Source organism: Sciurus carolinensis, chromosome 12 (assembly GCF_902686445.1).
Source record: "Sciurus carolinensis chromosome 12, mSciCar1.2, whole genome shotgun sequence".
NCBI lineage: Eukaryota > Metazoa > Chordata > Mammalia > Rodentia > Sciuridae > Sciurus > Sciurus carolinensis.
Genome location: NC_062224.1, coordinates 39,004,041 through 39,018,843, shown reverse-complemented (window position 1 = coordinate 39,018,843; position 14,803 = coordinate 39,004,041).

Sequence of the window (14,803 nt, the reverse complement as noted above, 5' to 3'; positions counted from 1 at the left end):
TGTACAAGTGTGAGGTCTAGTTGTCCAAGAGACAATTTTGTATAGTATTTTTCTTGTACATTACTTCTAGTAACATTTGAAAATATATTGAAGTAAACAATTTTTTTTAGAAGAAAACAATAAGAGTAATCGATGCAGTTGATGAGCTATAGGATTTTTGAACTCACTACTGGAGGTGCAGAGCCCAGCTGCACTAGTTTTGCTCGAATATGAATTTAAAGAGGTATCACACTGTAACTAAGGCAACTTTGATAAATGTTGGATGACATTTAATGGAGCATGTACTTATTTGCATTTGCTGACAGTTTAGGCATAAAGTGAGAGTTCTCCTATAGTTCATAATAACTGGGTCTGCCAAAACCTGCAACCCATGTATTAAATAAATTGTCCAAGTGATACTTGACTAATCCTTCCCTTGTGTATTTCCTGAAGGTAATATTGTTAACTGTTAATAAACACTCCTGCCACTACATTTCAATGTTGACCGATTCTGCAAAGTAATTGCTCATCATAATGTTGAAATAAGTTGGATATTTCATATTAAAATGAAAAGCCTGTCTCTGCAACATTTTATACTTGCATTTTAAATTCATGAAATGTAATTGACTCATGGTATTATTAAATTCATATTATTATTGTAAGGAATCCGGCCTCCCAACCACCTGTCAATCTGTGTTCTGCCTGCCTCTCCCATTACAGGAATTTCCAGCTTACATTGCTGTAATCTTCCTGCCTCCCACATTACGTTCTAATATGTCATTGGTCCATCAGTCAGTCTGTAATAATTCTCCTCCGCGATTGGTTCCTCCCAGCCCATGAAATTCCAATATCTGAGGAGAAACCATGAGCCATGTTCTTCTTTTCCTTCTTTCCTTCCCTGAGCGGACGTGAATCGTCTGCATAAAATAAAAGTTTCTCGTGTGAGACCTGTGTCTGTGGAGCGTTTTTCTGGGAGCTATCCGAACCGTAACTGCCCCTAACATCTGGTGCCGCAACTAGGATATGGGATTTTTCCGCTGACTAAGCAGGTGGAATCTCATCTGATAGCCCCGGCGCTTGCGGATACAGGCTCACCTTCCATTTACCTGGATGCCCAGTTTTCTGCATACAACACCAGACTCCAGAATTGGTGAGTTCCCTTTAGGCAGGCCCTGACCACTTAAACACATCTCGGCCACCCGCGGCTCCCGCGGCACCCCCTGTATCTGAGAAGCGGCCATTCCCACAGTTCCCTCCGCCGTGGCTCTCACTGCCCGCCCGCCCGCGGCTCCCTCTCGCTGCTCTGCAGCTTCCCCCTCACGGCTCCTGCCGCCCAACTGCCGAGGTGTGGGGGTACCTACTTGGTCCCCATAGTTGGTCCTAGTTGCTGGGTGGATTCCTGAATTTTATGGTGCTGAGATTCTTTCTCAGGGTTTGAAGCTCTCTCTCTCATTTCCCGCTGCATCTCACTCGAAATCCTGGCCAGGTCTTCAAACTCTCTCTCGGCTAATTGCCTGGTTAAACACTGGTTTTAGGTGACGACCAAACCTTTGTTCTAACCTCTTATTGCCTGGCACAGTGGTTCTTGGGACACCAAAATCCACTAGCCAGGTGGGTCTCAGCTTACCATGGGATTCGGGACATCCAGCCCAACAAACTCGCCCCTGAGATGCTTATTAAATCATCTCAAACCCCTTTACCTATTCCCTGAATCACAGCTAAATTGTCCTTTAGATAGTAAGTCAGAATGGTCTATTAATGACATCCTAAATTCTAGCTTTATACTAGGTAAAATTATATGCCTAATTATACTATTTATAATTAAGTACATATGTGGGCAACCTGGTGAATGGAAAGGAACTTTTCCCCTTCATGTTTTTTCTTTCTTTCAGGCTAAACCTCTCTTGGCTTCTCCCCCACCTTTTAACCCTTCTTTCCCTTCTGAGTTCAATTCAGCTGATGAGTCATCTCCTTACAAGCCTCCTCCTGCAGAAGCCCCTGTCCATTCTTCTTCTTTGCCTCATTCTGTTTCTCCTTCCGTTCCTCCATTCAGCCCACCAAGTCCCCCAACCATGCGGTCTTATACACACATTCTAGCTCCTTTACTGGAGGTGACTGACATGGAGGGAGTAAAACCTGAACACATTCTCTTGGCTGATTCCTTATTTTCAAATCTTATTTTCTTTCTCACTTCTTAGCTCTCCCTGCAGGCTTAAGAAATTAAAAGGACCTAAGCATCAAGTTTCTGCTAGAACATATTAGCCCCTTTCAGATTCAGATCTCAGTCAAGGGTTACATTGAAATGTAAATGAAGAAAGGCTCAGTAGGAGACCAGTTTCAAACCCAAGAAAAAAAAGTGTCCATTTTAAATTTCTCCTGGGCTACAACTCAGAATACTTTTCTCCCTTTCAACTTTTCTCTCCTTCTTATTTTCTCATGCTTTAATTAATAACCATTATCATTTTTCTTCTAGGACTTTGTTTTTCTTAAATGCTGTATTTTTGAGCTCACAATTTTGATCCTACAGACCTAGGTTAATGAATTTTGATCAGTTCTTTTTATCCAACTCTAGTTATTTTTGAACATCCGTTACATTGCAATGGAGATAAATATTACAAGGCCTTTACTTTTATGTTAAATATAAGCACGCATAAAAATTAGAATTTTAAAAATGGATCCAAATATTTTTAATTCACATGATTTAATGAGGTTCAATTTAAATTGGGTAAACTAATAGAAGTAAAATGTCATTAAAATTAACTCACAAGTCTCTAAGTGGTCAAACTAATAAAATATTAATGTTTATAAAATGTCTAACATCAATTTTTCTAGGAATTTTCTTCAACAGGAAAGAGACAGCAAATACTATTGGTACACTTGTCTGATATCTTGGTTTTTCTACAATAAGATGAGTGAATTGGAGTCGACATGTATGGGATTAAATGTGTTCATATTTTCCAGGTATGCAAGCCTTTAAAGCAGAAAATTTATGAAGCTGCTGTTCTCCAAATTAAACTTGTCTGTAATGGTAAACCTATCATTTAATGTTCTATTATAGGACCTGTCATCAGCTCCCTTTTCTGGTTCCTGCCCACCTTACAGTAACTTTGGAACCTAACATTGCACACATATAAAGATTGCTGACATAACTCTTTAAATCCACATTTCCATCAGAGAACAGAGCTCCATCTGATCTCAGCTTAATCTTCAAAATCTGTGTTTATATACTCCTTTGCCCCTCACTGAAAAGCCCCACATTACCTGAGATAAGGCTCTGCCACACAACCCTGTTACACATTATAATGGCTCCAAAGTAAGCCTGACTTTAACTCATTTAAAGTTGTGTTCAAAAGTTTAATGTTTGTTGTAAAGATTACTGTAATCTCAAATGGGAACTCAGTCAAAATTGAAGATAGCTATTGCACAAACTGAATGTTTTACTGTTGGTAATTCCATTTTGTATTTTCCTTGTAAACTCTAATTGTTGCCTAATCAATATTTTGCAGAAGTACTGCTTCAAGAGCGAACACCGTAAATTAACTTGGAATAGTAAGCCATCACCTATAGAACAGATAATGTAAACCCCAATTAGATAAAAGGGGGTAAATAACTGTAAAGTTATAGACATTAAAGCTAAAGCCCAGTACTCTTATTTAGGACTGGTGAGACTGACTTGCTTGATGGTTAAGATCAAACTTAAAGATAGAAATTAAATACAGAGGCCAAGAAAAACTCCATATTTGGGTCTTGCCCTCAAAGTCAGCCTGAACCCAGGGAACAAGAGGACTTCTCCAAGGAGCTTTGCAACTCTGGGTCACACAACCTCCTGAGCAAGGAGATTGATGAGGCCGCTAGAGAAAAAGCCACTCAGTGCATCTGCTGCAGAGGAGGGTCATAGAAAAAGGAAGACATCCCTGACGCTTTCAAGGAAAGCCACGTCATCAAGAAGACCTGCCTAACCAAATGGCACTAATGGAGCTAAGAAGCTGCTCTTAAGTTCTCTCTGAGTGACCCCTGTGGAAATTCAGCTGACTCTTTGACAGGAACAGGTCACTTTGACCAGCTTGATCTTAAACAACTAGCAAATCAGTTAAAACCAAAGTATAGCCATTCTTGGGCATTTAAAAATAATAGTAACTATCAAGAGAAACTGCTAGAGTCAGAAGTTTTTAGTCAGTTTAAGGCCTACAGACACAGGTAGGCTTAATCTATGTTTGCTAGTAACAGCTTAATCTTAGAGATCTCTACTAAATGTTGTGTTCACATTCCTGATAACCTAGACAATGTTAAAGCTCCCAGATGAAGGCCTGTCCTCTCCAGCCTTTGCTAGGCCTTGTTATGGGAAAACTTCTCAGTTCTTCCACCCCCTGGTGAGGAATTCTTAACTTCTGTCATCTTTATAATATGCATTGGCATGTTCCAGATCCTGTAACATTTATATTGTGTCAATCTCATTTCAGTACTCATGTCTTTTTGTTCTTCTCTCATAGAAGCACCCATCCCCAGATGCCTTTACAGCCTGCTCTCCCCCAACCGGACTTCTACCATGAACCCCTCAATTGACCCGATTTCTAAAAAAGAACCCTCAAACTGCTTGCCCCATGCTGTCCACTTCCAGCTCAAAGAAGTCAGATCGGTCATCACCCCTTTTCCCTACAGCAGTGAAGGAGTTCCTAGTATTAGAGGGGTAAATGAAGTCAGAATTGGGAACAGGCAGTTAGTGTAGAAATAGGAGATCAGTCAAATCGAGAAAATGAAGTCCATGAAAATCATCTGCCTTTGGAAGCCTAGAAGGAGAATGAATTTTGACATCTCACCTGCAAAACCAACCCCAGTCACCTAGGCAGGAAGGAGAGAGAAGGCTTCAAAAAGAACTGGAGAGCAAGATTTTTTTACTTTTTTATAAAAAAAGAAATGGGGGAATGTAAGGAATCCGGCCTCCCAACCACCTGTCAATCTGTGTTCTTCCTGCCTCTCCCATTACAGGCATTTCCGGCTTACGTTGCTGTAATCTTCCTGCCTCCCACATTACTTTCTAATATGTCATTGGTCCATCAGTCAGTCTGTAATAATTCTCCACGATTGGTTCCTCCCAGCCCGCAAAATTCTAATATCTGAGGAGAAACCATGCGCCATGTTCTTCTTTTCCTTCTTCCCTTCCCCGAGCGGACGTGAATCATCCGCATAAAGTAAAAGTTCCTCGTGTGAGACCTGTGTCTGCGGAGCATTTTTCTGGGAGCTATCCGAACCATAACTGCCCCTAACAATTATGGTATTAATAAACTCATAAAAGAAGAATTATACAGGAGGAAGTGTTCCCCTTCATTACAAATATTAAAGAGCTACTGTTATCTGGGCATGGTGGCACATGCCTGTAATTGTAGCTAATCAGGAAGCTGAGGCAGGAAGGTCCTGTGTTCTAGGCCAGCCTGGGCAACATAGTGAGACCCTTTCTCAAAAAAATTTGAAATGATGAGGGAGTGTAACTCAGTGGAACAGTGCTTGCTTAGTACACTTGGGACCTGGGGTTCAATCCCCATTAGTGAACAAAAAGTCACTACTTTCTAACAAGAATCTTTATTTAATGATTATATAGCCAACCATCCTCTCTACATTTTCTTCTTCCTTGGTGTATATGAACACTAATTCTTCCTTGTGGAACTCTATTCTTCACCCAATGGACAGAATGGCTAGTTGCTATCATGGAATCAATTTGCTTTTCTCCTCACTGACACGAAAAGCTGTAGCTATAACACAACTTAGTTATAATAAGGCCAGCCTGAATTTTTTTGTGTGTGTTGCTATGACTAACAATTCTGTATATTAATACTTGAATACTCTCTAGTGCTTGACTCTTTGAACTTTGAGTTTTGCTTGTTAGATTTGGTCATTCAGGGTTAAATGGTTAAATATTAATTCTTCTTTGTTCTTATGAAATAGGGCTAATGTTTGCCTCATTTCTAATGTAGTTCATTAGCAACTGCACCTAGAACTGGCAAGATCAACAGCTAAGTGAGTAGTCATGTGATCCTAATTGTTGAGTGGCTGGATTAGGTTTCATTGGCTTTAAATCTCATATTCCAGTCTATAAGCTAGTAATTGATTTATATTCCATTTTCATTATTTTGATATTTATAAAGCTCAGATTTAACAAAGGGTAACCATATTCTTTCTATGTAAAATGCCAAATATAATTATGCAATCAATAAAACTGTTACACCAAAATTCCAGTGTTTAGTTCTCCAACCTTATTTAGTAGATTGAATAAGGATTAAAGAAGTTAAAAGTAAAAAAATCTACTGCCATATTCCACATAAAGGCAAGCAACAAATTCACTAAAGTTAATCTAAAAGATTTTGAAAAGGCATAATATCATTTCATTACTGTTTAGTATTATTTTGGGCCTTTTGGTTAAAATCAAGTATATTTTTTTTAGTGAAATATTAGGTAATATTTGGCAATGTTGGCTGGTGCTTCAATTTACCTCTGGCAAGCTCATCAAGATGTTACAGTATTACTGGTGTTCTGAGGGAGTCCAGTTGGGGTCCAAGTTCTTGCCATCCTGAACAAAGAATTGAGAGACACATACAGAATTAATAGTTATAGCACAGACTAACTGATAGTGAAAATACATTCTGTAAAGCAAAGTGGATTGAGCAGAAGAAAATAACTTAAGGTCCTATTCTTTTATTAGGCAATGCTAGTCTACCCCTTCTCCCTTGGGTGGATCTGGTGTTGACTGACACTTTGATTGACAGTCAAATGTGACATAATTTCTTATCTACTTTATATATGTAAGTTTTGTTCCCTACCCCAGAGAATGCATGAAGGGAAAAAAGATATAATGCTAATTATTCACTTAGTAGCAACAAGTTAAGTAGAGGTCAATCTCTAGGGCTATTGTGCTTGCCCAGGATTGGGACTTTCCCTTTAAGGTCTTGAATTTCCCTTGTGATGGTGTCTAGTTCTACATTTAACTGCAGGATGGCTAATATTTTACTCACAGAAGGAGTTTCAGAATGAGTGTTAATGTGGCTGAGGAACTCTAGGGATATCCTCAGTTCCATCTTTTCAATCCTTTCCCCAGGTCCTGTCTCTGATCTAATAGCCCTAATTGGCCCATATAAAGAATGAAAACTTGGCACTCTACTATGGGGCAATTCCCAATGCCCATTCTGTGAATTAAGTTTGAACCTGGCTTTGGAAACGCCTCCGTAACCCTGACACTGTTAAATATATGAAATGTTTCAAACCACAAATATTCATTTATAATGAGCACTGACTATAATTTGCCAAATAGAAGAATGTAAACTTGATCCTGTACTAGTAGACAATTCTCTAAGCCCTACTTGTGACACTAGTTTGAAATATTCTCTGGAACTTCCTGCCACTATGGTTTCAGTGCACTCTTATAAGCTGCTTTCAAATTGCCCGCATTCTGCCAAAATGAGCACTGGTCCTAAATTGCTGAAATAAAGACTGTGAGTCTGCTAGGGCAACAAGGAAGAACTTCTGATGCTCTCTTGGAGAAATCTTAGAACCTGGCTGGTTAACCTCCCTGTCATTACCGTTTCATTGCTACTCCTTCAAGCTATTATAAAACAACACATTTTCAGTCATAATGAACATTGACCATAAGTTGCTCATATGAAGAATTTGAGCCTAGATCTATGTGTGGGATAGTTCCAAATGTCATCCCTGTGATATAAATTTGAACCTATCTGGAACCTCTCTGTTGCTACCATTCAATGCTATTCTTACAAGCTGTTTTCAAACTGCCCACATTTAGTCATAAATAGCATTGGCTCTAAGTTGAGCTAAATGAATAATTTGGACTTGGAATGTATGGAAACAATTCCCAATGCAGTTGTCTGGAACCCTGCCACTACTACTTTTTTTGATGTTCCTTCGACCAGTCTTCAAATTGCATATATTTGGCCAAAACGGGCACTGACCCTACTGAAGATGTGAAACTGTTCATGCAACAAGGAATGATTCTTGAAGCCCTCATGAGAATTGAGTTTTATTCATCCTCTGGAAGCTTTTTGTCATGACCATTATACTGCTTCTCCTACAAGATATTTCAAACTACATAAATTTGGCCATAAAGATCACTTGCACTACTTGGCCCTTATGAAAAATAGGATTCTGGCACTACAAGAAGGAATGATTTATAATACCCTCTTGGAGTAAGAAGAATTTGCCTCTCAAACCTCCCTGACATTTTGATTTCACTATTTCTAATCAAGCCCTTTTCAAATTGCACGCATATGCCCATAGTGAGTACTGACCCTAGAAAGCCAAAATGAAGACTGCAAATCTGGGGCTGCCAAGGATCATGAGCTCCAAATTTCCCTTGGAGAATTAAGTTTATTACTTCCCCTGGGTCCTCCCTGCCACAAGGATTTTACTCCTGCTGCTAAGTCTTTTTAAATTGCACAAAGTTTACTAAAAGAGCATTGGTCAAAATTGTCAAAGTGAAAAAATAAGAAACTGGTACTGCAGCAAGGGACAATTCTCCAAGCCCTGTTTGAGAATTCAGTTTAAAACTGCCCCTGGACATCACTGCCACTACAATTTCTCTGGTGCTGCTTCACTCTCTTTTTTCAAATTGCACCTCATTTGAAAAATAAGCATGGGACACCATGGGATAAAATGAAATATTCAAACCTGGCACAGGAACAAGGGACAATTCCCAGTGTTCAAGATTTAAATTGTAACTTGCTTTGGGAACTTCCCCAGCATTAATATTGTGTTGATAGATACTCTTACAAGATCTTTTCAAATTTCACATATTAAGCCAAAATGTGAACTGAGCCTAAAGGGCCCATGTGAGGAATGCAAACATTGTGCCATTGCTGGGGACAATTCCAAAAGTCCTTTCTGTGAATTAGAAAGAACCTGCCTCTGAAACTTACCCATCACTACTAATAATTACTTCTTATGCACACAGTTTAAAACTTGCATACATGGGGCAATAGAAACACTGCCCCTGTTTTAGTAACTTATTTTTTTTTTATCACAGTGTGTAAAAGACCACAGAAGAATAAGATAGAGAAGGGGAAATTTATTTGGAACTCAAGGTTTCAAAGGGCTCAGTCAATAGAGGACTGACTCCACTTTTCTGTGATCCAAGGTGAGGCAGAATATCATGGCAGAAAAATGTAGAGGAGAAACTCAGTTCATGATATGGCAATCAAGAAGAAAAGAGAGCTCTGCTCACCAGGAAAAAAAATATATACCCCAGAGGCTCATCCCCAGTGACCTACCTCCTCCACCTACAGCTCATCTGCCTACAATTATGCCCAATTAATCCATATCAGAGATTTAAGAAAACAATTAGTTTAAGGCTCTCATAAGCCACTCATTTCACCTCAGAAAGTTCTTGCACTGTCTCACACATGAGTTTTTGGGGGACTTCATATATCCAAACCATAACAGCCCCTAATAGGCCAATATGAAGATGTGAACTGGGTTCTGTAACAGCAGACAATTCTTTAAGCACCTTTTGTTAACTGTTTGAATCATTCTCTGGAACCTCCCTAACACTCTTGTTTCTCTGATGCTCCTAAAAGCTCTTTTCAAATGGCATATATTCCACTAGAATAAGCCCTGGTGTCAACTGTCTGAAATGAATAATATGAATGTGTTACTGCAAATAGCAACTATTCCAAATAAGATACTTGAGAATTCCATTTGAACTTGCCTGTAGAACCTCCCTGCTACTACCATTTCCTTGCTACTCTTTCAAGTTGTCCACAAATTGCACATTATGTTCAAAATGAACACTTATCCTAATGTGTCATAATGAACTATATGAACCCATATACTGCAACAAAGGACAATTCCAGATTTTCTCTTGAAGAATTAAATGATAACCTATCTATGGAATATCCCTGCCATGGTGGTTTCATTGCTACTTCTACAAGTTCTTTTAAAATTGCACATACTCAGTCATAATGTGTGCCAACCCTAATGTACCTATATGAAAAACATGATCATAGTGAAATTCCAGAGTACAATTTCCAAGACCTTTTCTGTGAATTAAATTTGAACCTGCCTCTGGAACTTCCCTGCCAGTATAGCTTCACTTCTTCTACAATCTATTCAAAGAGCATGTATTCAGCAATAATAAACATTGGCCCTGTGGAACAAAACAAAGAATGTGCTGTTGCTGCAATGAGGAACAATTCCCAGGCCCTATCTTGGAATTAGATGAGATTCTGTTTCTCTATCTTACTTCCTGTTTGCAATTCACTACTGCTCCTATCACCCTATAAGTCATTTTGAAATTGCACATAATTGGCAATAATTAGCCCTGGTTCTACTTGGCCAATATGAACAATGTGAACCTGTTTGCTGCAATGATAGACAATGTCCTAATCTTCTTTTGTGAATTAATTTTGAAACTTCCTCTGGAAATTCCCATTCAAAATCACTTTGCTCCTGCTTCAAAGACTGTTTTCAAATGCCACATATTTGTCCATCGGGAGCACCAGCCCTATACAGCTGAAATGAAGAATTTAAATCTGGTACTGCAAAATGGGCGATTCCTTGTGTTCTCTTGGAGAATTAAGTTTGAAATTGCCTTTGGAAGCTCTGTTACTACTACTTCACTGCTACCTCTAAAAAGTGTTTTCAACCCACACATATTCAGTCACAATGAGCACCAGTACTAATGGGCCAAAATGAAAGATGTGAATGTGGTACAACCACAAGGGAAAACTCCCAAAACTTTCTTGAGAATTTGGTTTGTTTCTGCCTCTTTAACATCCTGGCCAGTAAGTTTTCCTTGGTGTTTCATCAAACTCTTCAAATAGCTCATTATTGAGCAAATAAAGCAACATCCCTATTGTGCCAAAATGAAGAGTATAACCTGGCTCTACAAAAAGGTACAATTCCCAAAGTCTTTGAAAACTCAGTTTAAACCTGTCTGAACTGTCCTCTTCAGTGCATTTTCCTGCTGCTCTTCCAAACTCTTTCCAAATGTCACATATTTGGTCAGAATGAGCACTGGCCCTAAAGGGACAAAATGAAGAAGGTGATTGCATTCCTGCAATGGGGTTAATTACAAGCCTTATCATCAAATTGATTGAGAATATGACTCTAGAAACTACCTGACACTTATATTTTACTGCTGCTTCAGGAAATAATTGTCTTCTTTTCTTGAATTCACAGTTTATTTAAAAAGTTCTGGGCAGGAGACCGGACTTCATGTTAGTTCTGCCACTAACTACTTGGGTGAACTGAGGCAAGTCACTCAAACTCTCTGTCACTGCTTCATCTGAGTTTGGGGGTACACACTCCAGCATCCTGCCTAGCCCAGGACTACGTGGGTAAGAGGGCAACTGCCACTTTTCTTGTGACCCAACCACCAGACAGAGATAGATGACACCTTGTGTTCCCCAACCCCACCAATAAGACATGTGTTTCCCAGACAGCAAATGGCATGCACCCAGAGAGCATGAAGTCCCTTTCCACTTTCACAGGTGCCTATGGTAAAAAAAAAAAAAAAAAAAAAAAAAAAAAAGGCTGTTCCTCTAGCCATGAATATACAGGTGGGGCCTTCTGGCCAACTCAAATCCAACAGGATGAAGGTCCAGAGCACTTGCATGTGTCCCTCCCTGAGTACCAACAGACATGCAAAGACCAGTGTGACCATCCCATCCTATCAGAGAAGACAAGCAGTAGAGGACAAGGAGGACAGCCTGGGCCACAAAGGTCAGTGCTGTGTCCAGTGCCCCTAACATTGATGACATTTATTGAACAAGTATTAAGGACATTCTTAACATGCCTTCCCCCAGCATGATCTCACACCATGGCTAGGAGGTTACCACTCTGTCTTCATTAGGGAAACAGGTCCTGAAGGTCATCACCTACCTGGAAGGTGACAGTACATGATTTAGTAAGAGCACATGGTCACATGGATACACACTCATCTGATTCTCTGATCACCCAGCATCCCCTCGAACACCACTCTACCAGGGTGAGCATGCCCAGCTGATGACTCCTGGTACCTGGTATAGTCTGACTCAAATTTCCAGCACAGGCCTGAGCCTGGCACCTACCACACCACTGTTCCCTCCTCTTCCAACCCTGGCCAGATCACAGCTGGGAGAGGCAGATGGTACTCCTAGGCCAGGCTGAGCTCTGCTGTCCTCCACTATGTGGAGCCAAGCACTGATTCTCCCCAACCTCAGCCTCCCTGTCACTCATCACAAACACACACAGGGCAGCCAACACTGGCAGTCTGGCAGCTCAGTCAAAGGCAGGCACTGGGTTGAGGCCCAGCTGTTTGGTGGCAGCAACCCTTCCTCAGTTTCTCTAGTCATAAAATGTAATCAACCGTGTAATCAGACTGGAGTTATGGAGCAACAAGGAACGCAGCCTCCCTCTAGTCCACCATCTTGGATCTTCTTGGATCTTCCAAACAAAAACCAACCAAAGAAACCATAGAACTCAACATAATCAATAACCTAGACTTAATAGACATATATAGAATAATCCATCCATCAATGAGTGGATTCACTTTCTTCTCAGCAGCACACAGAACCTTCTTGAAAATAGACCATATGTTATGCCACAAAGCAGTCCTTAGGAAATGCAAAAAAATAGAGATACTGACTTGTGTTCTATCAGATCATAATGGACTGAGAGTAGAAATCAATGACAAAATAAAAAAGAGAAATTACTCCAACCCCTGGAGACTAAATAATATGCTATTGAATGAAACATGGATAACAGAAAACATCAGGGAGGAGATAAAAAAAATTCTTAGAGGTCAATGAGAACGATGATATAACATATCAAAATATCTGGGACACTATGAAAGCGGTACTAAGAGGAAAATTCATTGCATGGAGCGCATTCCAGAAAAGAATGAAAAGTCAACAACTAAATGACATAACATTACAGCTCAAAGCCCTAGGAAAAGAAGAACAGAATAACAGCAAAAGTAGTAGAAGACAGGAAATAACTAAAATTAGAGCTGAAATCAATGAAATTGAAACAAAGAAAACAATTCAAAAAATTGACAGAAGGAAAAGTTGGTTCTTTGAAAAAGTAAACAGAATAGACAAACCCTTAGCCACACTAACAAAGAGAAGGAGAGAGAAAACTCAAATTACTAAAATTCATGATGAAAAAGGAAATATCACAACTGAGATACATAACATAACGAGAAGCTATTTTGAAAATCTGTATTCCAACAAAATAGAAACTACTGAAGACATTGACAAATTTCTAGAGACATATGCTCCTCCCAAACTGAACCAGGAGGACATACATAATTTAAACAGATCAATATCAAGCAATGAAATAGAAGAAGCCATTAAAAATCTTCTGTCCAAGAAAAGCCCAGGAACAGATGGATTCTCAGCCAAGTTCTACAAGACCTTCAAAGAAGAACTCATTCCAATATTTCTCAAAGTATTCCAGGAAATAGAAAAGGAGGGTACCCTACCAAACTCATTCTATGAAGCTAATATCACCCTCATACCCAAACCAAGCAAAGACACATCAAGTAAAGAAAATTTTAGACCAATATTCTTGATAAATATAGATGCAACGATCCTTAACAAAATATTGGCAAACCGTATCCAAAAACATATTAAGAAAATTGTGCACCACAATCAAGTGGGGTTCATCCCTGGAATTCAAGGATGGTTTAACATCCGTAAATCTATAAACATAATCCATCATGTCAATAGACAGGCTATTTATGCTAAGCCCATGGCCAACATCATTCTTAATGGAGAAAAACTGAAACCATTCCCTTTAAAAATGGGAAAAAGACAGGGATGTCCTCTTTCACCACTTCTATTCAACATTGTCCTCGAAATTCTAGCCAGAGCAAGTAGACAGACTAAAGAAATTAAAGGGATACCAATAGGAAAAGAGGAACTTAAGCTGTCACTATTTGCTGATGACATGATTCTATATTTAAAGGATCCAAAAACCTCCTCCAGAAAACTTCTAGACCTCATCAATGAATTCAGCAAAATAGCAGGGTATAAAATCAACACACATAAATCTAAAGCATTTTTATGCGCAAGAGATGAAACATCTGAAAGGGAAATGAGGAAAACAACTCCATTTGCAATAGCCTCAAAAAAAAAAAATAAAATACTTGGGAATCAATCTAACCAAAGAGGTAAAAGATCTCTAAAATGAAAACAACAAAACATTGAAGAAAGAAATTGAGGAAGACCTTAGAAGATGGAAAGATCTCCCATGTTCTTGGATAGGCAGAATTAATATTGTCAAAATGGCCATACTACCAAAAGTGTTATACAGATTCAATGCAATTCCAGTTAATATCCCAATGATGTACCTTACAGAAATAGAGCAAGCACTCATGAAATTCATCTGGAAGAATAAGAAACCCAGAATAGCTAAAGCAATCCTTAGCAGGAAGAATGAAACAGGGGGTATTACAATACCAGAACTTCAACTATACTACAAAGCAATAGTAACAAAAACGGCATGGTATTGGCATCAAAATAGACAGATGGATCAATGGTACAGAATAGAGGACACGAACAGAAACCCAAATAAATAGAATTTTCTCATACTAGACAAAGGTGCCAAAAATATGCAATGTAGAAAAGATAGCCTCTTCAACAAATGGTGCTGGGAAAACTGGAAATCCATATGCAACAGAATGAAACTAAACCCCTATATCTCACCCTGCACAAAACTCAACTCACAATTGATCAAGGACCTTGGAATCAGACCAGAGACCCTGCATCTTATAGAAGAAAAACTAGGTCCAAATCTTCACCTTGTTGGCTTAGGATCAGACTTCCTTAACAGGACTCCCATA